Raw genomic sequence first — 24,508 nt, 5'->3', positions numbered from 1 at the left:
TTGTCAATTATACCTCAACAAAGCTCAAAAGAAAATGAGAGTTGTGAAGCTATCAGTAAAGTTACTAGATCCAGCTATGATAATTGTAAATAATCAAGTAATTGTTTTCTTCTCTGAATACAGACTCATATTACCCTTAAAAGATATTGGCAATAAATGTGACTAAAACAGTCTTTGAATTGGGGTAGAATTTTTGTAGCTCAATTTCTTTGTCATATTTTGGACGTCAGAAAAAGTAAATTGTTTGGTCAGTCTCTGGCATTTCAAATTTCTGCCCTGTCCCTTAAAGGGCTTAGATTGCTCCTTTATAAAACAGGGAAATCACTCCTACCTCACAGAGCTGCTGAGAGGTCTAATGGTAGTAGCCTCTACAAAGCATACAAGGGCCTCAGGAAAAGGGAGCTGCTCTTCTTACCTGTTACTATGGGCATTGGGTCAGTGTCGAAATCTCTCTGACATGAGAGGTTTAGAAGTTCAATTCCCAGCAACTATTAACTATCACTATCATTATTAAAAAAATAGAGTTTAGAATGAGATGTTTACAAAAGACTTCAAAGTAGAAATGTCTACGTAGTTCTACTTTTTGTAGATACTGTAAAACAAATTTAGGAAGCTGAACTTCTGGTTCCCATTCCCTTTAGTTATTTATGTATAAGATACAGTTAGCATGAGGATATTACTTTGTACCAGAAACCTTTTATAAATCTCTCTGACCCCGCTGGGATTTGATATCTTCTGTCCCACAGTCACTGACCACACAAGACATCCACAAGTGATGCTTCTCCCCCACTTCAGGGGAAAAGGTCCATAGGGTTGGGGTAGAAAAATAAGCTCAAATGCACAACTGATTTTGTTGTGGTTGTTGTTGTTGTTGTTGTGTGTGTGGTGTGTAAGAGAGAGAGAGAGAGAGAGAGAGAGAGAGAGAGAGAGAGAGAGACTCAAGTACATCTCTGTCTCTGTTATAGGTCAGCATTAATCTTTTCATTTCCAGAAATATCAAATATGAAGACATCTAAATCTTTGTGAGGTATTTATTACTGCTGAGATCCTCATCTTTGGAATTTACAGGATTTGGAAATTGATGCAGTTTTTCAAATAAATGTCTTTTTATGGATAAAAAATATAGGGGGTTTTGTTTTGGCAAGATTGATCTATAGTGAAAGTGTATTTTGACATAATCTCGATCTATGTTTAGTTGTTCACTTCTTCTCTGGGTGTGTCAACTCTACATGTTGACAAAGATGCAACCTTGAAGAGACTATCAGGTGATTCAATGGCAGAGGGGAGTGTCCTCCCAGAGAGCAGGCATCAGAGGGACTGAGTAGGCTTCAAGCATCTTCCTCAGCCTTCTTTCATTTATAGCAGTGTCATCTGATTTTTCCTTCCCTTCTAGAAGAACTCTGATTCTATACTTCAGGAAAGCTATTTTCACCCTTTATGAGAAAGTTATCCTGAAGTTTTGGTGGTATATGTTTACTTTTTATGTATGTTTTTTTTTTCTTTTTTGGAAAGGATTTAGAAATGGAATTAAATCCATACTATGTGTTATATTTTAAGCCTAGCCCCTGGATTTTTCTCCGTGACTGGAGATCAGAACTTTTAAATTAGTTTTTCTCTCTTGTGACAGCACATAAACAACAAAATAAAACAGAAACCTTTTCATTGAAAGATTGTAAAGATTGGTGATAGGCAACTGCAGGATGTTCATGGAGATAGTTCCTCAGTACACGAATAGCTAGCACTGACTAGGTTCTTAGTGTGTAAAAGGCTCCAAACAACATAGTTTTAAGCTTTTACCTGCACTAACTCACTCAATCCTTAGAACAACCCATGAAGTCCTTGAAAGTAAAGTAGCGTTTGCGAGGTCACAGTCTGTAATGGAAGAGAGGACACAACCACTGGAATGCTGGCCTCTGAGGTCACTAACACTAACTTAGAGTATTTTGAAATGAAGGAGGACAAAGGTTTGGAGAGGTCCCATGATAAAATGTTGACGTAGAACCCCAAATATCTATGCAGGAATACCTGTTTTAGACATTTAGAAATTACCTAAGTAAGCTCTCTTCTTATAGTGAAGGCATTGAAGACAAATGGAATGCCTTGCCCCAAACCACAAGTTGACCAGAGACAGGCCTTTTTCATATTTTATTCTATTTGATTACAAAGTATGCAACTGAACATGTATAAGTAAATGTTTAATAAAAATGTTAATCAATGAGCTGCACTATTAAGCAAAAATATTTTAGCCTCCATATAGCCAATGTCAATTCCTTTAAATTGCAACACGTTCTGCATGATTCTTGAAGCAACCAAGCCTCACTTCATTAAATAACTTACAATGACTATAGTGTGATGTGGAGCAAGGAAAGTCCAAGTTTAATGGAATTTTATAACTTCTTTTGAAAAGTGAACCAAGGTATAATTAAGATGCCCCTCAGCTGATTCATCTTTGAAATTGAGGGAGAACTGCCTCTTTGAATACGGTTTATGAATAATTGATTATATTTGTGAGATTTCCCAGGGATGAAAGGTATTACATTTAAAAAATGCTGACCGTTTTCAATTAATTAAAGCTATTTATTGATTCTTATTGCATGCCTTCATATTATCCTTCATACAAAAGCCTTTAGTAAAGTTTTATTCTTTGTGGAATTCACATTTCGACTGAAGAAAATACATGAAAAGATAAAAGAATAGTTTCATGCAGTGGATGCTACACGGAAGTGGTCAGCACATCCCTGGCATGACATTAAACGGAGTAGGAACATAGCAGATAACTAAGACTACCCCGGTGGAAATGGAACGGTTTTCTTGGGCCTTGAACCTTTGGGAAGGAGGCATTGTAGGTCAAGAGACTCTTTTTGTCTTTGACTTCTGAGAAGAGGCAATGGCTAAATTTGGGTCCATGTCTTGAGGTTCTATCATGTTATGTCTGTTGCTTGGAATGAGACATTTCATGCAAGCTGCCTGTATAGTCTGGTACAGAGTACGTGTTCAGCAAACGCTTGTGGAATTAATATACCAAATGCATATTTTTATGTATAGTTTAAATAACATGTACGACTGTTGCTTATGAGAAAGCTCCTATAAAAAGCATATTTTTGAATTCATTAGGGGCTGTTGTTAATAGCTGCCATATGTTTCATTTGAACTGTATCCTCAGGAAGTGATTTAACATTTCTGGCAATAAAGCAATTAAATAGAATTTTCCTGCTGGCCATATGGGTTCGCTGTAACTTCATATTTTCTTCCCTCATTTCTCAATGGAACAAAGGAAAGTCTACTAATAACTTCCAAATGAGAGAAACAAAATAATTGATAGCCTTTTGTGATTCTTCTCCACGATATTCAAATGATAGAATAACAACCTTTTGTATCCCTATACTGACTCTGCAATAGTTCTCCACATGTAAAGATTTTCATTTAAGTTAACCTGTTAAGGTGTTTTACAACTGAATTCTTTAAAAAAAAAAAAAACCTTAAAGAGAAAGCTTTTTAGTAAGGGGAGGAAACAATTTGCTTTTTCTTAATGAGGTCTTTAAAAGCTCTGTGTGGGAGCTTAAACTATGTGTGAGTCTGTTTGTATTTTTGGATGTAAAAAATAGTTGGGGAAATGCTGACATGCCTTGAGGAAATGCTGTAGACATATGTTGATTCTTTTGGTCTGCTGCTAGGATGGCTTTCTGCACTTACGGAGGACCTCAGCTGGACACCTTTTAGGAACTTACACTAACTACGCAGAAGCTGCTAACAGCAAACAGTAACACAATAGATGTCATAGCTGAATCCATTTTAATACAATGACAATTGAAACATTTCAGTTGATCCAATTTCTTCTTGATTTTAAGTGAAAATAGAGTATGGTTTTCCTCTTTAATATGTTATTTTTATTAATATGCCATGTCCCTCACTTATATAAATTATTTTGCTATTAGTTTTTTGGAATTCGGACCACAGAATATTCCTGTCAAGAAGGCACTTTGAAAGCCAATCGCTTCAAACACTGGGCAGCTATGATAGGCTGAAAGACCCGACTTTAGGTTCCATGAAGGAATTTTTTTTTTTATCCTGCATTACAAAACAAAGTACTACCATTGATTTTCTGCTCTCTCACTTTAAAAGTAGTGCTTGTTTCTCATGTTTTTAAAATATCAGAGATGCTCACACAGACATTTATGGAATATTCTGTTTTGTTCTATAGTAATTTTCTCCATTTGCCTTTTTAAAAATTGCAAGAATCAGTAGCAGAGTAACGTATTCCTTTCCCTTAAAAACATTCACTTTTGTTTGCACAGAAATATCTTACAGAAAGATTTCAAAATGGGTGCTTATGTCCTTAGAAATTTCAGGAAAACCTCCCTCAGGGATGGAACAGCCTCTGGCTCAGATGAGGGCACAAGAGCCCTTTGAGGGTACAATGGGCAGCAGGAAGAGTTTGGGAATTCACATTTTTTTTTTTTTTTTTTTTGAAAGACAGGAAAGGCAACATAAAAGAAGAAAAGGTGCATTAGAAAATGGGTTTGTTTCCATCTCTTTATTTAAAGATTTTTTGAAATCACTCCAGTCTGTGATATTGTTAGCTAGTCAATGATTCCTGTGTGTTTTTATTTGAACAAAGGAGTTCATTGAAAGGCTGTGTCTGATTGGCAATCCAATATCTATTTTTGGTTTCCAAAGTATTTCTTTAGCTTTGAGAGTCATCGTTCTTTCATTGAAAATACAGGCTCTTTTGGGTGGAGGTGATTTAGATACCATTTAATCCTATTTCCCAAACCATAGCACTTCAAATACCATCTTTACAATTTTTTGCTATGTAAACATATCACCTATAAATTATTTTTTTAAGAATACTTTAAATATTAAATTTAAATAAATTTCCTTGTTTCACTTGACTTTTTTAAATAATAAAAATAAATGCATGAATTTATGGGTTTGAATTTTTGGTTACAGCATTCAAAATATATATTAAAATAAATAACTGCAAAATTTAAAGTGTTTCTCTCTGTATCAGCTGATGTGTACCCTTAGTCTATGTAATCATACTTTGGGAAACACTCATCTAATTCTTTCTCTGTCATTTTACCTATGAGGATGCTGAGATCCAAAGAAAGTGACTTGCCCAGTGTTACAGAGCTTTTGTTGGCCAAATGGGGATTAGACTAGAATCTGGGTGTTAGAGCACTACTAGACCATCATTCATAAGACTGATGAAGTCAAAAGGTCACCAAGGCTTTCTCTCTCCTAGTATTCATGATTCTAACTTAACTTAGTTTCTCAGCCATACACTGGAAATTCAGTTACAGAGGAAGAGACGATATGCTGGTATGAGGACTGTCTTCAGGGTACACATATATGCAACCAAAGTGAAATAATGTATGCATAATTACCTGAGAAATGTAATTCATGCTGTGTATTCTTCTTATTTCCTAAAGGAATTTGCGTGTCTTATTTGCTAAAAGTTGTCAGCCATATTGAGGAACTTTTTTCCCCCCCAAGATTGCTGACTGTGACAACTTTATAGGTTTGCAAACCAAAATGATAGCTTCATCTATATTCTATGATGTAGAAATTGGGGTCTCAGTTCAAAAATAGTTGTGTAAGGATTTGAACAAAGACAAAAATGCATTTTTTAGGGATGTTTTGGTGCTGATCACAGTCTCATCTGTAGTCTACCTTTGAGCCGATGTGGGTTGACCATCTACTGGATAAGAATGTAAGTTAAACTTCTGACCTTCAAATTTTTTTTTCATTTTCCAAACTCTGTTATTTACTGTATTTCAAATTGGTGACTCTCTCTTTAACAAACTTTACAGAATATTTCATTCCATGCTCACTTCACATAGTCAAATATTAAATTTAAGTCTGTTTATCTCCTGACAAAACTCTGGTTGAGGGCATTTTTATTTGGAAACATGGTTTAAGAGAAAAACTAATTATTATTCTAAATAAAAAAAATAGAATGTTAGATAAACAGAAAAACCAAAACTGGACTCTTGTCATCATCATTTATTGAAACTTGTAATTATTTGTAAAAAATGCCTCCAATAAGGGGCTAATATCCAAAATATATAAAGAACTTGCACAACTCAATAATAAAAAAACAACAACAAGTTGATTAAAAAATGGGCAGAGGACCTGAAACAAATACTCTGATGTTCACTGCAGCATTATTTATGGTGCCCAAGACATGGAAACAATCAAAGTGCCCTTTGATAAGTGATTGAATAAAGAAGATGTACTATATATACACAATGGAACTTATGGAACTGCCATAAGATAAGATGAAATACTGCCATTTATGACAACATGGATGGATATGCTAAGTGAAATAAGTCTGACAGAAAAAGTTAAGAACCATATGACTTCATTCATATGTGGGGTATAAAACTGAAAGCAACAAAGGAATAAGACAAACAAACAAAAACTCATAGACACAGACAACAGATTAGTGGTTACCAGAGGGTAAGGGGGAAGAGGGGTGGTAGAAGAGGGTAAAGGTGATCAAATATATGGTGATGGAAGGAGAACTGACTCTGGGTGGTGATCACACAATGTGATATATAGATGATGTATTATAGAAATGAACACTTGAAACCTATGTAATTTTACTAACCATTGTCATCCCAATAAATTTAATTAAATAAATAAAATAAATTCTTAATTATAATGCTTCTATATCTCCAATCAATCAATCCACTGTTGAAGATATTATTCATGACAGAACTGAATATTCTTTAGATACATTTCCATGTTATAAATTACTTTCAAATTAAACAAATCATGTCCCCTTCCCCAATGTTTTTATTATGAAAGTTCAATGCTAAATGCAATGTTCAACTGTAGTAACCATAACAGCCTACATTTTGGTGTAATCATAGTACCCTTTATAAAGCTTTATAAAATTTTGAAATTTTACAAATCCTCCTTTGTGTCTTTTGCTGTAAGTTGCTCTTTGTTTGTAAACATATGTTATATATTCTAAAACATTATCTGATTTTATACACAACTTTAGTAATTCTAGAAAAAGAATCATTGCTGAAGTTCTTGAATATGTTCATAAATTTCACTAGAGAAATTACATTATTTTTTTCTTATTTTATATATATATGTATATATATATATTCTTCAATTTGCAAATCTGTAAAAGTATTCTTTTATTGTTTGGCACAGTGATTTGCATATGGTAGCCATTTAGAAATACTGACTGGTTATTCAAGGTAGCTTTTTTTATTTTAGTCTTGTTTATGAAAATTTACAATTAAGGAGAACCATAGACATGTAGACTTATTTTCAGTAAAGATGATACTCAAGATAGGTGACTTATTCAGAGAGCAACTGACTTAGAATAGCTGTTTATTTTTCTTGTTGGATGATGGTAACCAGCAATTCATCTGCCCCGGTGTTAAACTCATGCCATTTCATTCTGCCTAGTGTCCCTCATAATGGAGTTTTTCATTTTGCCCATGTTCTTATTTTTCCAGTCTGTGTCACAGTTTTTTGCTGGGGTGCAACCCTCTTTCTCAGTGTATCTGATGTGCATTACAAAGGTAGTGTCCCTGCCACAGTTTATTACTATACCACTGTTTTCCTTACAAGGCTTTAAGGCTGCTCCTCCCTCTTCCTGGAATGCTTAGCTATTAGTAACATGCTCTGAGAGCCTCAGCAGACACATGTTAAGTATTCACTACATGCACAGTCTTTACAAAGTGCTGTGGTGGCATGAAAAGATATGCTGTAAAAATAAGTAATCTAATTGTGAATTCAAGACTGAAGACTGAAGCAGAAAATCAGATATAGATATGAAAAAGTACGAGGCTCCTTATTGCCGCTAATTAGTTCTGCGACTTTTGGCAAGTTTCTAGAACTCTCTGAGCTCAGTTTCCTCATCTGTATAAAAAGGGTAGAAATAATACCTGTGTCTCAGGGCTATTTGTGAAGACTAAATGAAATGCTGCTCCAAAGGAGAGTAACACAGTACTTGTCCCAGAGTTCCTTAAGTTTAAATTATTCCAGTTGTTGGATTTGTTATTGTGACATAAAAAAGTAACTACCTATTTTATTCCAAAATAATGCGAAGAAGCATAGGTTGTCTGTCTCTGCCTCCTTCTGTCAGATTAACTTGTTTCCTCATGTTCACTCCTCCTTTATTTATTTTGAACTGTTTGTAATTGTTTTCTGTTATTTTAAAAAAAAAAATCTTTTTTTTTTGTCAGTTATTTCCTTGAAGTCTTACAAAGCCTAGTTAGGAGGATCTATCATCCTCAGCCTTCACCTTTAATTTGAAGCCTGTCTCCAACTGTTGCTAGGTGGGTCTATTCTATGTCCCCTTGGGTTTAAAAAAGAGACACTATTCTTCTTTGGTCCTTACGCAGAGGAACAGGCTCTCGGTTTGTGCATCCTGGAATAGTAGGACCTGAGCACATACGTGGAAGTGATCCTTGTACCAGAAGATGTAGAAAATTTATCTTCTGCATTTTTGTGACCTCTGAACTGTAAGGGATACCTGGGGCTACCTCTTACAGAACTCTTAATGAGATTTATCACTCACTGAATTTCCCCAAACTAAAATGAATGTCATACATGATTCAGAATTTATATTTATTTTACACTTTATTAATGATTATTGTATTATTTATTTATTATTATATTTAATCTATACTTTTATCCAACCATATTGATCATTTTACATATATATGTATATATGGTCAGACAATTAAATTCGCGAACTGAATTGTCAGCCCTCAAAAATACATATATACACATACAAAGTATAAGAATTTATTTGTTTTGTGTATTTTCACTTAGTTTCTTAGAAGGCTGAGAGATAAAGCATTTCACTCATATTCACCTTGAGCAGGTTAATTACTACCAATTATATTCAAACATAAGCTTAGATTCATCTTAATAATTCAAGACCCGTATGTTCATCTGTATTACCAAAAATTGACTAATAGTCTCACAGTTTCATAACTTCCAACTTAAAAACCTTTGGCTGAACTAGGGTTCTGGTAGAAACTCAAAACACGTACCATAAATCAGAACTGCAAAATGAATACGGATTAAAACTACATAATGATATACATAAAACTCTTTATGACAAACTACGGTATAACCTTGTTCACTGAATTGGAATGTCCTCTTATCAAATACTACTTCATGTAAGTGGGCTCTTGGCTGGGGCCCAGAAGTACTTTTGTTATAGGAAGATATTCATTGTAGTGGTACTCACTGACAAATTTAATTTGAAATATGTATCTTACGTGTGCTGTAAACCACAATGCCTTATTTACACACTGACACCAGATTCAGTTAAAAATACAGATTTTACTATATCTCAAAGTCAAAGTTTTGGGATATTCTGCAGTGCTAATGAAGCTTATCACTTCACACCTGAGAGAGGAAAGAGCCCACTGTATGTAGGTGATTGGAAACTAAGGAAGAAGTTGGCAGTGGCAGGGGACAAATAGAAACTGATTAAAAAAAAAAATTACAAGGGCTTTTGAAATGATACTAATCACCTAATAACCAAATGTTTAATTTTTTTGAAGCTGTAAATTTTATGAACATTGTGAACACTGTATGAACATTTTTAAATGTTCTGCTCTTTGAGGATGGATACATAGGCAGAAGAGATGTCTGTTACCATTTCTGAGGTAGGCACCTGAATTAATCCACGCCATGTAAGAGACGTCTACCGTGTAACAAAGACAGGTTCATTTAGAGATGAACTTGATGTTCGGGACTTTCCATTGCCTGCTCTTGTTGGAGTGATAAATATTTGAGGCCCTGTCTCCCTAAATCACAAGGTCACGGAGCACAACTCAATTTCTTGTGCTGCACCAGGGACTTGAATTTCCTTCTTTGCTGGTTAGTTTCCATTTGCTCCTCCAGATTTCCTTTCTATTCTGTCCTCTGTACAGGAAGTCTGACCTGGATGGGAAAGGATGCCACATAGCCTGGTTTGCCTGGGATAATCCTGATTTTTACATAGGCCTCTTGGTCCGTTTAGTGTTTTGTTTTTTTCTTTTCAGAATATTCATCTTGCTTTTTATTTTTTATTTTTTAATTGACTTTATTTTTTATATCGGGCTCAATTCAACAAAATTGAGCAGAAGGTATAGCGATTTCCACCCCCTGTATCCCACCTCCCAAGAAGAGCCTGTCCCATTATCGACAGCCCCACCAGAGTGGTATATTTATTATAATTGATAAACCTACACTGACACATCATTATCACTCAGACTCCATAGTTTACATTAAGGTTTACTCCTGGTGTTGTATATTCTATGGGTTTGGACAAATGTATAACGACATGTGTCTACCATTACAGTATCATACAGAATTGTTTCATTGCTCTAAAAATCCTCTGTACTCTGACTATTCATTCCTTCCTCCCCCAACCCCTGAAGACCACTGATGGTTTTAAGGTCCTCATGGTTTTGCCTTATCTAGAATGTCATATTGTTGGAATCATACAGTATGTAGCCTTCACAGATTGGCTTTTTTCACTTAGTAATATGCATTTAAGCTTCCTCCATGCCATTTAATGGCTTGATAGCTCATTTCTTCATAGCACTAATGAAAAAAATTCTATTGTCTGAATGTAGTAGTTTATGTATGTATTCACTTACCAAAGGGCATCTTAGTTGCTTCCACGTTTTGGCAATTGAATTATGAAAAAAGCTACTACAAACATATGTGCAGTTTTTTATGTGGACATAAGTTTTCAGCTCCTTTGGGTAAACACCAAAGAATGCAATTGCTAGATTGTATGGCAAAAATATGCTTAGTTTTGGAATGTTCACTTTTTGATGACATAAAATTATGAATAGTTGTATTAATGTAAATCAGGGAGGGTTTATCTTTCTGGCTCCTATAATCTTGTCTAGTAGTGTGTGAGATGCATTAAAGTGAGAACAGTTCTCACTTTAATATATGATTACGTCTGAAAGACGACTAGTGATAAACAGCCTCTTTCCTTGACCTTTCCAGATGTAATCTAAAAAACACCTCTCTGTCAAGAACAGCAGGCAGGTTGCTCACTGGTTTAACCAATTGCACTTAGACACAAGTGGCTAGGGACAGCTCACTCCTGATTTCTGGTTGTGACAAAAGTGTTTGACACTGCTGCCCTACTGGTCACTGGTGTACCAGCCAATCTTGCTCTGGTGCTTGCTGAAGTCTGCAGAATACACAGAGGTTGGTGATGTATGAGGGAAAAGGGAGTTAGGTGTATGTGAAATATGCATATTGAAATATGTGGGGAAACAGAGGTCGAACACTTCTGTCATAGAATATATAAAGTAGTAGGGGCGTTTCTGCTACAGTGGTTTCATAATTTATCATTTAGTATAAAAATCTATACTTGGTATGTAATTCTGTCCACAGTATCCCATGCCCCTGGCTTCCACGTAGGTTGGGCCTATAGGGAGCCCCATTAGGGGACATAAGGGTGTCATATTGTGATTTATAAGATATATGTATTTGTTCTCCTTCCTGGCACAGAGTTCGTAAAACCTTTGGAGTTTCCTAAGTGATGAGAGTGATAAAGGTGTCTTTTGTTGTGTTAATGATGTGACTTGTGGAAAGCATCTAAGCATGGGGGCTGGTTGCCAGTGGAACCAACCATGTGATTAGAGGATTGGAACTTTCAGTCCCGTCCTTCCCCACACCCCCCAGCCTGACCTCTGGGGAGAGAAGGGCTGGAGGTTGAGTCAGTTGCTAGGGGCCAATGATTTAATCAATCTGCTTATGTAATGAAGCCTCCATAAAAACCCAGAAGGAAGGGGTTCAGGAACTTTTGGATTGGTGACTGCATGTTAATTTGACGAGAGTGACAAGCTTGGAGAAGGTATGGGAAGATCTGTGCCCTTTCCCCAAACTTTGCCTGATGCATCTCTTTCATCTAGCTGTTCCTGAGTTATATTCTTTTATAGTAAACCAGTTATCTAGTAAGTAAAATGTTTCTCAGTTCTGTGAGCCATTCTAGTAAATTAATTGAATCCAAGGAGATGGGTCATTTTATCTACAGCTTGTCAGTCTGAAGCACAGGTGACACCTGGACTTTCAATTAGCATCTGAAGTGGGGGTGGGTGGGGGGCAGTCTTGTAGGACTGAGCTCTGAACATGTGGGATCTGATGCTATCTTCAGGTAGCCAGTGTCAGAATTGAGTTGAACTGTAAGACACACAACTGGTTTCTGGAGAATCGCTTGGTGGTGTGGGGGGAACCCTCTCCCACATTGGAAATTGGTTCTAGACCTCCTTTAAAGGGGGAAGGAGTGTTTATTTCCCTGGATCCTACCTGGGGATGTTGCCTTGAACTGCTTGTGTCCTTTCATCCAAGGTCATTACTCTTCTCAAGGGAGCTGACTTTGCAGACCCTTCTCCTTTAGGTTCTGGTAACTGCTTCTTTCTCTTTGGGGCCTTGGAGTGTCATAGCTCAACTGTGACTAAGCAACAACCCCACCCCCCCACCCCCATTGCTGCATGATCCCTTGTGCTTCTCCTACCTCACACCTTTGTAAACAGTCCCTTTGTAACTATTCCTTCCTCATATAATCCTGTTTCAAGCATTCCTTCTATTTCCTATTGGAGACTTGATTGCTATACCTCTTCCTTTCTTTCTTCTATGAATGATGAGCATGAAAATTCTGCTTCTCTTCCTGCTTCCTTCTTTGTGTGAGGCGTATGTCAGTTATAGATTATAATAAGTGAAAAACCTTAAGAACCGCTGATGTATCTTTGAAGTCTATCTTACTCCCAGCAAATAGCATTTCAAAATGGGTTACTGAATTCTGAGCCTTCTGCCAGATGAAATTTGTAGCACTGACACAGTTTCAATTTATGTTAATAGCGAAAGGATTAGAATCATTGAATATAAAAAAGATTAAGTAATAACATTAACAATTAGCCACATTTTTGTTTGTAAACATTATCTGGAAGGATAATTAACTATTAAGTATGAAAACATTAGTGCCCAGATTGAATTGCTTCACTACTAATTTTCTATAGAAAACTCATTATATGTTTTTGGGTGTACACCTGAAACTAATATTGTACGTTAGCTATATTTGTAATAAAAATTTTTTTTAAAAAGTGAGGAAAAGCTGGATCGGGGTTATATGGGAACTCGGTATTATCTTAACAGATTTTCTGTAAATCTGAAATTATTTAAAAATAAAAACTTTCTTAATAAAAATATGTTTTTGCACATTAGTCATACAAGTAAAGACTTTATAGACCTAGCATGGTTAACTGAAATTTACATATAACTGACTTTAGAAGTTAGATACAATTTTGACTTTATCATTAGTCATTAACTAAATGTTTCAAAACATATATATTTAACAAATGTTTATTAAAGACTGGGTAGAAGATAAGAGAGGGGGATAGAAGGCGCTATTTAGAGTTCTACGAGAAACGACAGGTATGAAATGCCCATATTCAGCACTCTTTTGACCAATATCATTGAAGAGCTAGCACTCACATCTATCTGGGCTATGGACAGTGGCTTGCATGGGGGAAACACAGTTGGGAAGGCCTGAATTAAAGACACTAGGAGGGGCCAAAGGGGGAGACAGTATAGAAGAAAGGGGAGACGTTTGAATCAGGACCTTAAAGAGGCCTATGTTTACAAAGGCAGGCAGAAGTTGAGAATGGAAAGGGTGGATTGAGAAACGAATGTCAACGAGCTAAGCTGTATTCAACAGAAGATTTGGGCTCCTCTTGGGGTAACTAAACCTTTGTATTGGGTGTCACATTAACCAATGATGTACTTTCTGTAATTAACAAAAGAAAATATTTGGTAGCATGATTGAAAATAAAAATATGAAAACAATGTTTATTTTCTCCTTTTAAGGATTACAATATAATAAAATCGCCAAGCCACAAACTGATATCATCCTAATAACTTAAAATGCAAAAGATAGGACCAGGAAAGAATAATACATGTTTTGACTTGTTAATCTATATACTAAACAGGGACACAGTCAATAAAGGAACTGGAGAATATAAAGTGATACCAAAGTGACATATCTAAGCAGTTAAGTACATTTAGGACCAAAAAGGATGTTCGCTCTGTAATGAGGCCCTTTCCAATTAACCACTACCTTTTTTTTTTTTTTCTTTTTAATAGGAAGTTAACATATATGAGTCCTGAGTCAGGAGGATAATTCATCCAGTTCTCAGGAAAACTGGAAGATTTTCTGAAATTATCTATCTATCATCTATCTATCTATCTATCTATCTATCTATCTATCTATCTATCTATCTATCTATCTTTTTTTTTTTTAATACGAAAGAAACAGACATTTAAACTTGGTTGTTATTTGCAGGCTCTCCTTATAATGACTCATAGCAAATCCACATGGCTCAGATGAAAGAGGTGACCTATTTTAACTGTCTTTTACAGGAATTCAATAAATGTGCTACATTCTCTGGTAAACCTATTTTTAATGTCCACAACTCTTTTCTTTAGTATTTGGGTCAAAACTTTCGTTTACAAAATGGTACTTTTCCACACATTCACCACTCTGGGAACATAGAGTACTAGAAAATTAAAGATTTATTGAAGTAGGCCTGAAAAATGTTTTTATTCAAACAAATTATTTACATTGGAGTTTTGAACATGTACCTTTTTAAAGAACTATAGTAAATTTTCCTTTCTAATGAGCAAAATTTCTAATAGAAAAAAATCAAAATTGCTTTTATTAAATGCTAAATTAGTTAATTAAAAACAGTTAAGATATTAGGTATTGGTTATTTTAACTGGTACCCACTGCTAGTGATCATTTTGGCTTTGAAAGACAACCACAGGTCAGTTGATAAAAGAAACAAATAATGTAATCTTAACTGTTCTAGTTAGATGTTTAGAAACTTTTTGTCCTAGCTAAAGTACAAGCACTTCATTATTTTTATCTGCTTGTCCCCCCTATAAAACTTTTTTTGTTGTATGCAAACTATTACCTTGAATTTAGACTGTTACCTTAGATTTCATCTAGGACTGACATTCTGACATATAATTAAACCCCAAAGGATTTAAGCTGACTATCTAGAAACCTCAGCTCTAGTCCAGTAGTCTTAAAAAGGTTAAGCACTTTAGATCACAGCTTTCTTTGTTATAGATTTTAGCTTATCTTTAAAATTCCAAATCTTAAATAATTCTTCATTTGTGCTGAAATGTCTGAGTTTCTCTTCGAAGTGTCTGTCAGAAAAACTTAGCTAAACTGAAACCATATGAGTTTTAAAAAGTAGTGTTTCTTTACTACACAGAAATGACATTACCCAGAGAGTTTAATGTGATGGTTTTAATATATGTCCACAAATTCTTTGACACTCTTCTCTTTAAATGGTAGAGCCTTCTTCCCCTCTCTAATAGAGTATGGCTGAAGTGACATATGTGACTTCCGACAGTGTGTCATAAAAGGCATCGCAGCTTCCTCCTTGCTCTCTCTTTGGGACAGCTTCCACTGGGATAAGCTAGCTCCTATGTCATGAAGACACTCCTGATGCTCTATGTGGCCACATGGCAACAGCCATGTGAATGAGCTCTATAGGAAGCAGGTCCTGCAGTCTTAGTCACGTCTTCAGAAATTATGCCAGAAACCTCATGAGAGATGCTAAGCTAGAACCGCCCAATTAAGCTGCTCCTGAATTTCTGACCCATAGAGTTTATAAATGTCCATTATTATTTTAAGTTGCTAAATTTGGGGGTAATTTTTTTATGCAGCAATAAATAACTAATACATTTACCTATATGTTTAAATGGGGAACTTAGGACTATCTTTTGTACACATCTGCAAAACTGTCACTAAACTAAAATTCATCTTATTTCCTAGGGAACTAGGCTTTTTAAGAGCTCCTTTGAAAGACTATTTCCTGTTCAAGGACATTAATTTACCCCTAATATAAAGAACACAAATTTCCCCTGTTACAGTTAAATAGCATTTTCTTTTGTGGCAGAAAACCCTAATGGAAACCCGCCGAAAGCTGGCCTTTATTCTTTATTACTCACTTTCATCAGTTAAGAATTCTGCTTGGGTTGATGGTCACCATTTATTAATTTATATTTATTGAGCTCCTCTGTACATTTTAAGTCAAAATAAGAACTATATACAACATAATAAAAATTTATTTCTACCCTTAAGGAACTTAGACTTTCCAACAAAAGGTGATGTGAGCATATACAGTCAGGCATATGGTCTTCATGCCATATTAACATATACACAGAGATAAGGTAACACAGCAAAATGAATCCTTTGTTGTTATTGAGGATTTATATCTATCTTACTTAATCCTAACAGTAATCCTATGAATCATAAAGTAAGCCTTTCACTAGTTGGTGGTTATTTCCTTTGAAAATAAATATTTTTCTGATTATTTATCTGATTATAAACGTATTTTAGAGACTTTGAAAATACAGAAAGATACCCTAATGTGGTATTAGTGTCAATCAATCCCGCAGGCTGACTTATGAGTTATGTGAGACGGCTAATGTATCTCAATGCATTCATATTTGTGGCTTAATTAGAACCTGTCTGGAGGCCACTGAGCACAGTAGGGACAAATCTGTTACTTGAGAACAGTGAACACTGAGTTTGATAATTCAGACTGGATTTTCTTTTTAGTCTTACGTCAAAGAGGGATCTAGGCATATTTTAAAAATTGTTATTGTTCTCTCTCAAATACGCTAACAAGAGGACTCTCCAGAAGCACCGTAGGAAGCGAACTGAAGATTCTTGGTAGCTCATATTATTGAGGAACATACGGTAGACATGTCTCTAGGGAATTTCTTAAAAGTGACTTTAAAATAAGCTCTAACTTTAACAGTAGGACATAGCTTTCTTTTTCTTTTCCTTTTCTGTGTTAACCTGAATAAGCCCTTAGCTTCCAAGTCAAATCTAAACCATGTTCTTTTACTTATGAAATGAAAAATGGAATATATATATATATATATATAGATAGAGAGAGAGAGAGAGAGAGAGAGAGAGAGAGAGAGAGAGAGAGAGAGAGAGATTAAAATCTTAAGCACATATCAAACTATTACAGAGTCTTGACTAAACTTGAGAATTTGGAATTCTTTTTAAACCAATCAAAATGCAATTACAATGGTGTTTTCCTTGATAAATCTCAAAGATGTTATGTTTGTGTATTTTATATGCTACACACATATTATATATTTACATTTAGTATATATTTTAGGCAACAACTAGGGTATCAAATAGTCTTTTGGCAGTACTTTAGTGATGCGGCATAAAGATTATTTACCATGAGATATCCCAAGTGACTGAGTTGTTTTAACACTAAATGCTCAAAAATGTTTTCAGTTTCTTGAAATTATACAGGCGTATGAATGAACTATGTAGAAAATAGATATAGCAAAGGCACAGGGAGTGAGGATCATAACAGCAATTTTTTTAGAATTCTGTAACTTATGGCAATTATTTTATAAAGCAACTGGAAAAATCACTAAGAAAAGAGAAATCTCAGAAACTGGTCAGTCGTGGGTGTTTGTTTAGACCAGGGGTGTCCAAACTTTTTTCAACGTTTTTCACCAAGGGACATATGCGGTAAAATACACAAAGAGCCGGGCCACTCCCTCGAGGTGAAGTACATATTGCCTCATCTGGTTTATTTAAGTAAACTATATATATTTTGGGAATTTGCTGCGGGCCAAGTAACAATGGCCCACGGGCCGCAGTTTGGACACCCCTGGTTTAGAGCTGAAAGCCCTAAAAGAAAGTAGGAGTGAGGCTAATGAGCTTTTGGCTTTCAGACCAGAGCCAGTCCCTTGAGGAGACTGTTGGATTATTTCATGTATGGCAAGAAGGGATGATGTGATACATAGAAAAATCTTTTTCTTGCTTCCAATAGTCACACTAAATTGCACAATACTTCTGCAATACTTCTCAAACATTTAAACATGTTCTGGGACAATAATTTTGTACATACACAGAAAAAACCTCAGAAAGCCATAAATGTTACTCTACTATATAAAAGGAGGCTGACGAATGGGTGGTTTCTGAGGTGTGATCATAAGGTAGAGATATAAATAAAGCAGGATGTCTGTAAACAATTCTCGGTAAATAATTGGACTTTTGAAGTCCACTTGAAGACAAACAACAGCTGGAACTCTTTGGAAAATGCTATAGAGATTCAAGAATTCATAGAAAAAGAACTTTTGACAGTCACATGGACGAAAGTCAGAACTGACTATTCTCTGGAATAGTGGATGCTACGGGGAAAGATTGTCTTCTTGCATCACGTTTTAAAACATGCAGTGGTTTATATTCATTCCAAATTAAAGTAAGAAGGTGGCTCAATCAACCACTCATTCAATATACACTAAAGACAGTATTGCAAGGCAATAAGGAGAATATGAAAAATTATGAAGTACAATTCCTAGTCTAAGTGAACTTGAGATTTAAGAGAGAGAGGAAGACATTCGGCTCCTCAGGGGCCTCCAGAAAACCACAGGCACCCCGCCAGGGCACGCTGCCCCCGGAGAGCAGGCAGGATGGCTGAGGGCAAGGCGGGTGGCACTGCCAGCCTCTTTGCCAAGCAGGTGCAGAAAAGGTTTAGCAGAGCCCAGGAGAAGGTACTGAAGAAGATGTGGGAAATTGTGAAAACCAAAGATGAATGGTTTGAACAAAGTGCCAACAACTTCTACCATCATTAGGCAGAAGGCCTCAAGCTAGACAAGGACCTGCTAGTGCAAAGCGATGCATGAAAGTTCAAAGAAAGCGTCAGAAACCCTGCAGATCTACAGCAGAGAGTGCGACGGTCATGACGAGTGACATGTCATGTAGGAAATAATGATCTCTTGTGGAAAGACTATGAAGAGAAACTAGCTGACCAAGCTTTGAGGACCATGGAAAACTATGTAGCCCAGTTTGGCAAGATTAAAGAAAGAATTACCAAGTGGGCTCAGAAACTCATGGACTATGGCAGTGCCTACCACCACCTAGCAGCGGTGCAGAATGCCAAGAAGAAAGATGAGGCCAAGACTGCCAAGGCAGAGGAAGGGTTCAACAAAGCCTAGGTTGTGTTTGAAGATCTGAACCAGGAACTACCAGAGGTACTGCCGGTTCTTTATAATAGTCATATTGACTGTTATGTGACCATCTACCAAAAACACTTTCAACTTGAAGGATGTCTTCTACAGGGAGGTGGGCAAACTGAACCACAATCTCTATGAGGAGATGAGCAAACCGGAGAAGCAACATTCCAGCAAAGTCTTTGTGGTGAAGGGACTGTCAAGCAGCAGCAGACGCTCTTTAGTCATGTCTTCCCCAGTTTGAACATATACAGTCTCCAGCCCTCTTACCTCACCCACCAGTCCCTCATGCACTTGCCCTGAAGAGTGAGAGGGACTCCATCTCAGCAAGTGAAGAAGAGCTGGCATCTGATCTAGTCCAGGGAGAAGACAACTCTAAGATTAAAGAAGAGCCCTTTAAATTAAACAAAGAAACATAAAAAAACCCTCACAGAAATAGAGGAGGAAGAGGCAGAAGCAAACTCCTCTGAGGAGGAAGAGCCTCTGCCAGCCTGCAGTGGTCACACCCCGGCATGGTCCTCTCCTATCATTGAGGGTGGCGAGTCCCAGGAGGAAGTTCCCCCTTGCTGCTCAGCTCCATCACCAGGCAGAACCCTGATCCCTTCAGAGCAGCCTCCATCTCTTACAGAAGTAGTTTTACAAACCCACACTTCCAATGAAGGGCCTGAATAACCAAAGAAGAGAGCCTCTCTCCAGAGGATCTCAGCACCTCCTCATAGGCCTCCACCCAGAGTCACTCCTAGCCCCAGGACCTCCTCAGGGAACAAAACCCCCAGCACTACAGCCTCAGAGCAAGGTTCACCCCCCAGCCCCAGAGTCTCCTGTGGGGTAGGACTCCCAGTTCTAGGATCTCCTTGGAGATCTCTTTTGATCCACAGCCACCACAGATGCCAGTAAGAATTCCTGAGGCCAGAGAAAAGGAAAACACCAACAATCTGAAGCCAGAACTTTGTACTTCCCCTGCCTCGATGATCCCTCAGGTTTTTTCAGAGTCTGACAAGGCAAGGAAGATGGAAGACAAGGAAGAGAACCATAAGCTTATCTCGGATGACTCCCCTGAGATGCATCGTAAGTTATATATTCTCTCAGGCAGAATTATAAACATACCGTATATAAAAAAGGAGCCAAAGTCTCCAGCTTCATGTCTCTGTGGTTCCAGAAGAGAGTAACATCACAGCACCTGGGCCTCAAGAAGAGGAATCTATAGTTCAAAGTGCACAACTCTGAAGAGGAACTGCCAAGACACCCCCTACCCCCCACACCTCCAGATCAACTCCTCAGCTAGAGGGTGGAGGGACTTAAGATCCAACATTCATTTCTAGATTCTCAAACAATGTGGATGCTGTTGGTCTCTAAAGACCTAGCATTCATGGAGGCCGAAGTGCAGACTCACGGGGAGGGAGGAGGGCAGGTTTGGGGGAAGAAATTGTTAGCTTCAGAAATATTTAATTTAGGTTTTAGTGTTGTTAGAAAAGTAAGATTTTATATATAAATTAAAGTGGGACTAAAATGACTATTAAAAAAACCCCCAAAGCATCTATAGACAGACACACACACAACCACACATAGTCAGAGAATGGAAAACAAATCTTTGATTTACCACTCATTTTGTAAGACTTAAAGCCAAAAGAACATATTATATTTTTGGATTGTTAACTAAAGTATTATTCTATGCATGGAAACAAAAGATATTCACATGCAAATTTCACTAATGATTCAAGAAACTGAGAGGTTATGTTTGCTAGTAAGAGGATTCAGCTTTTTACTGAAGAAAGTCTTGCTTGCACTTAGACCACAGTTCTGCGTCAGCTAACCTCTACTTAAGTGTCCAGACATGGTATAGTAGAATAGCCAAGGGCTCACCAAAAAAAGTACACATAATTGTGTATATATCTTGCCAGCCACAACTCAAAAGCCACCTAATGCTTTCTCTACCCCCACAGGAACCAACTGATTAAGTTGGACAAGTACCCCTGGCCTCTAATATCTTTCCTCCACCAAGTCCACCCAAAGAGCCTGACAAATCAGTTATGTCTAACTAATAAAAAAAGGAAAAAGTGGGACTTCCAGGCATTCCTTTCTCAGACTAGCTAGGTCAGTTTTTCTCAAACTGGAGCGCACATGAGAACCACCTGCTGGGGCCGACTCCCAGAGTTTTCAGATTCAGTAGGTCGGTAGGTTGTGGGTAAGGCTAGAGAATTTATATTTTCTTTAAGTTCCCAGGTGATGCCACTGCTGCTGCTCTGGGGATCATATTTTGAACTGCTGAGCTAGGAGAACAGTGGTTTGCTTCCAGTTCCGAAAACAGAAGCTGTGGCTGGAGTCTAGTGAGTGATGGAAAAGCATGGCATGAGATGATGCTATAGGATTCAGTGGCAACTAGATTATTCAAGACCTTGTAGTTTATGTTAATCAGTGAGAATGGGTTTTAAGTAGCTGAGTAATGTGGTCTGATTTCCAGTTTTCAAAGATCACCCTGACTGCTCTGAGGAGAACTCATCAGAGAGAAGAGGGCCACAGACTGTGTTAACAGGTAAGAGATAATGGTTCAGGAAATAGAAATGACAGCTGCTTAGGCTGCAGTCTAGTGATGAAGACGGGGAGAAGTGGTCAGACCTAACTTACATTTCGGAGGGAGAGTCATCGGCAGACACGTGGTGCTGGGTTGATTGTGGGAGAGTGGGGGAGGCAGCTGCCAGAGAAGATTCTCAGCTCCTGTCACAGGAAGCTGAGTAGATGGACGACTGGAGGCACTGGAGGTAGGGAGCCCGCAGGTGGAGTACACTGGGTGTACAGAGCTTAATTCAGTTTCTGACAAGCTTAAGTAGAGACAACTCTGAGACCTTTCAAGTACAGGAGTGTAGAGGTCAGAAAAGAGGTTGGCACTGATATATAAATTTGGCGGGACTTAAAGCTGGAGAGATGAGGCCTCATAGTGTAAATGTGACATTGGACAGGAGTGGGCCTGGGACTAGAAGCCAGTATTTAAGGGCCAAGTGGAGAAGGAGCCAGCCGAGCAAACTGGCCGGGACCAGTGAGAAAAGAAAGAGAAAAACCTGAAATGCGAGATGTTACAGAAGCTGAAAGAAGAGACGTTTTTGAAATGAAAAGGGCATCCTGGAGAAGGGGGTGATGCTGAGATCAAGTAAGACGAGAATGAAAATGCCATCATTTGATCTCTCATCATGGACATGAAGGAAGTCGCTGAAAAAATCAGCAAGGGTAGATGTGGAAACCTGGGGGCCATGGGAAGTCGCATTGGAGTGAGTTGAAGAGTGAGTGGGAGGGGAGGAAGCAGACACTTATTTACTGCATCACTGACCCAGACATTGATTCAATTTAGTTTTAAACAAACATCATGTGAGAGACAACACAGCCCTGGGGAAAAGATGAAGAATCAGTTTCCTGCTTTTGAGTGGCTCATCACAGTCTAAATGAGGAGACAAGCAAGCAAGCACCTTTTTCTTTCCCCCTCTCTTTCCAGAATATCCTCAAACAAGCATTGTTTTCTGGAGTTGTGACTGTCTACCAGTCTCACAGAGCTTCTCATTTCTTTTCATGTCAAGACATACATAACAGGACAATCTCGGTATATATCCTTGGATTGGTTAGAAGGGCTTCTCAAGGCTCGAGTCGTGTCCTAGAAAAACACATTCCTGTTGTTGGCTCCAGCCTGTGGGATAAATGGAATCCTACTCATCCCCAAACTGGTTTAGTATCATCACATCAACCTATATATGGTCAGCGCTATTTATATCCAGGTTTTTCCCATCAAAACCATAGTTTAAGAGGCCTAGAGGAAAGAAATTCTACTGATTCTGGAGGTGGCCTGACTTTTGGGTATTTTCCTAATCTCTCGTTTTATTGTGTGATTAGGAAATGTTACCACTACTAAAGTATCATTTATCTGACATGTATGATTATTTAAAAATCTCTTTACATAGTCTTCTTATATATTTATAATGCCAGGTCTTATTTCTCCAATTCCACTTGAAGATTCCTAAGGACAGGGGCTACGAATATATTCGCTTTCTTTTTGTCCTCCCTATGCCAGTGTAATATCTTTCATGCTGTAAATAATGTTTATTGACTGATAGATACACAGGTGTGTGAAGTCCACATTTACTGCTCAGGCTTTGTTTATAGTAGAATAGAAAAAAAAAAACATTGCTCTATGATCCAGTGTTTAAAATCAAGACTGATTTTTGCCTTTGGCTGATTGACTCATTGGATACTAAAAAAAAACCTGGCAAAATCTGGCTGAGGTGGAGTTTCAGCAGACTATGTACACATATGTTTTTAAATTGATTATTAGATATTTATCTCAGTACGTGTGAACTTTTGACCAAACACAACGGTCTACCTTATTAAATAGGTGTTGGGTGTGTGCCTCTTTTTCCATGCCACCCTCCTTTAGTAGGAGGTTGACTATTCTGTGAGCTATGAGACAATATTAATTACAGGTAATAGTGTTGAGACCAACACATCCAAACCAGTCACCAGCTACCTTTCTCCATGTCTTTTTTGCTAACCTGGGATCTTCCTATTATGTGGTCCGATGCTTCTGCTTCATATTTCCAGGTCCCAGATCCCAGGTGTGATAACACTTGGGGGGAGGGTATGAGCTGACCATCTACTCAGGGATTAGGATTCCACGCATCTATCTTTCCTCACTATGCATCTTTTTATTATTGTTTTGTTTACTTGTTTAACTTTTCTCCAAACTCTCTGTGGCACAATGGCTGAAAACTGTTCAAATGACTTTTCTCACAAGCAAAGTGTCGTGAGCATGAAAACAAGTCCGCCTGATAGGTAGGGTTTCCTCTCTGAAAAATGTTCATACACTTGAAATTAGGTTCAAATAAATATAAAGAATAGACATGAAAATGAAGAAAAGATGAAGACTATGTCCCAAAAGGCTTAAATGAGCCTCATGGATACCTGAGCTACAGAAGGAAAGCTCACTCACTCATTTATGACACACTCTGTGTCCGGTTCCTCTGGTCCTAGAGGTTTCAGTGGTTTGCTGGCTTCTGTTATACCAACTTCCTAGTAAACAGGCTCTCATACTGGTTTTGCGGGGAAATTATATGGATTGATGGTTTGTAAATAAGCTCAACCTTTTAATTTAATTTTTATTATTTTGTCATTAACAGATTGGCCACCTTGGTTTTTCTATTGCTCTTTCCTCTCCATCAATGTGATGCTTGGTCCTATGATAACACAGGGTGTCACGCGGGGGACCCAGCTTGCTGCGCCATTTGTCACGTGGGATGGCCTGCGGGGTCTCAGCTCCCGCTCCCCATATAAGAACACAGGACATGGTGAGGCCAAAAAGGAACACCCACGGAGCCATAGGTAGGGGAGTCATACCACTATAGTCTCACTGGAGGCTGGATTCACACGACGTGCGACCTGCTGTCCGCTTTTCTGCCAACCGACTAACGACTCT

At 37.6% G+C, this 24,508-nt stretch overlaps 1 protein-coding gene and 1 pseudogene across 2 annotated transcripts in view; one reads left to right on the top strand and one right to left on the bottom strand.

Moving 5' to 3' along the window:
- DLC1 (DLC1 Rho GTPase activating protein) overlaps positions 1–24,508 on the bottom strand; it is a 378,978-nt gene that overhangs the window by 202,302 nt on the left and 152,168 nt on the right. The gene's annotated exons all lie outside the window — the stretch shown is intronic.
- Positions 18,517–20,283, top strand: LOC109436985 (bridging integrator 2-like; annotated as a pseudogene).

The sequence above is a fragment of the Rhinolophus sinicus genome, chromosome 16 (assembly GCF_057876585.1).
Source record: "Rhinolophus sinicus isolate RSI-liver-muscle chromosome 16, RSI-T2T, whole genome shotgun sequence".
Taxonomy (NCBI): Eukaryota; Metazoa; Chordata; class Mammalia; order Chiroptera; family Rhinolophidae; genus Rhinolophus; species Rhinolophus sinicus.
Note: the sequence above shows the minus strand (reverse complement) of the source record. Positions and strands in the feature narration are given on the sequence as shown.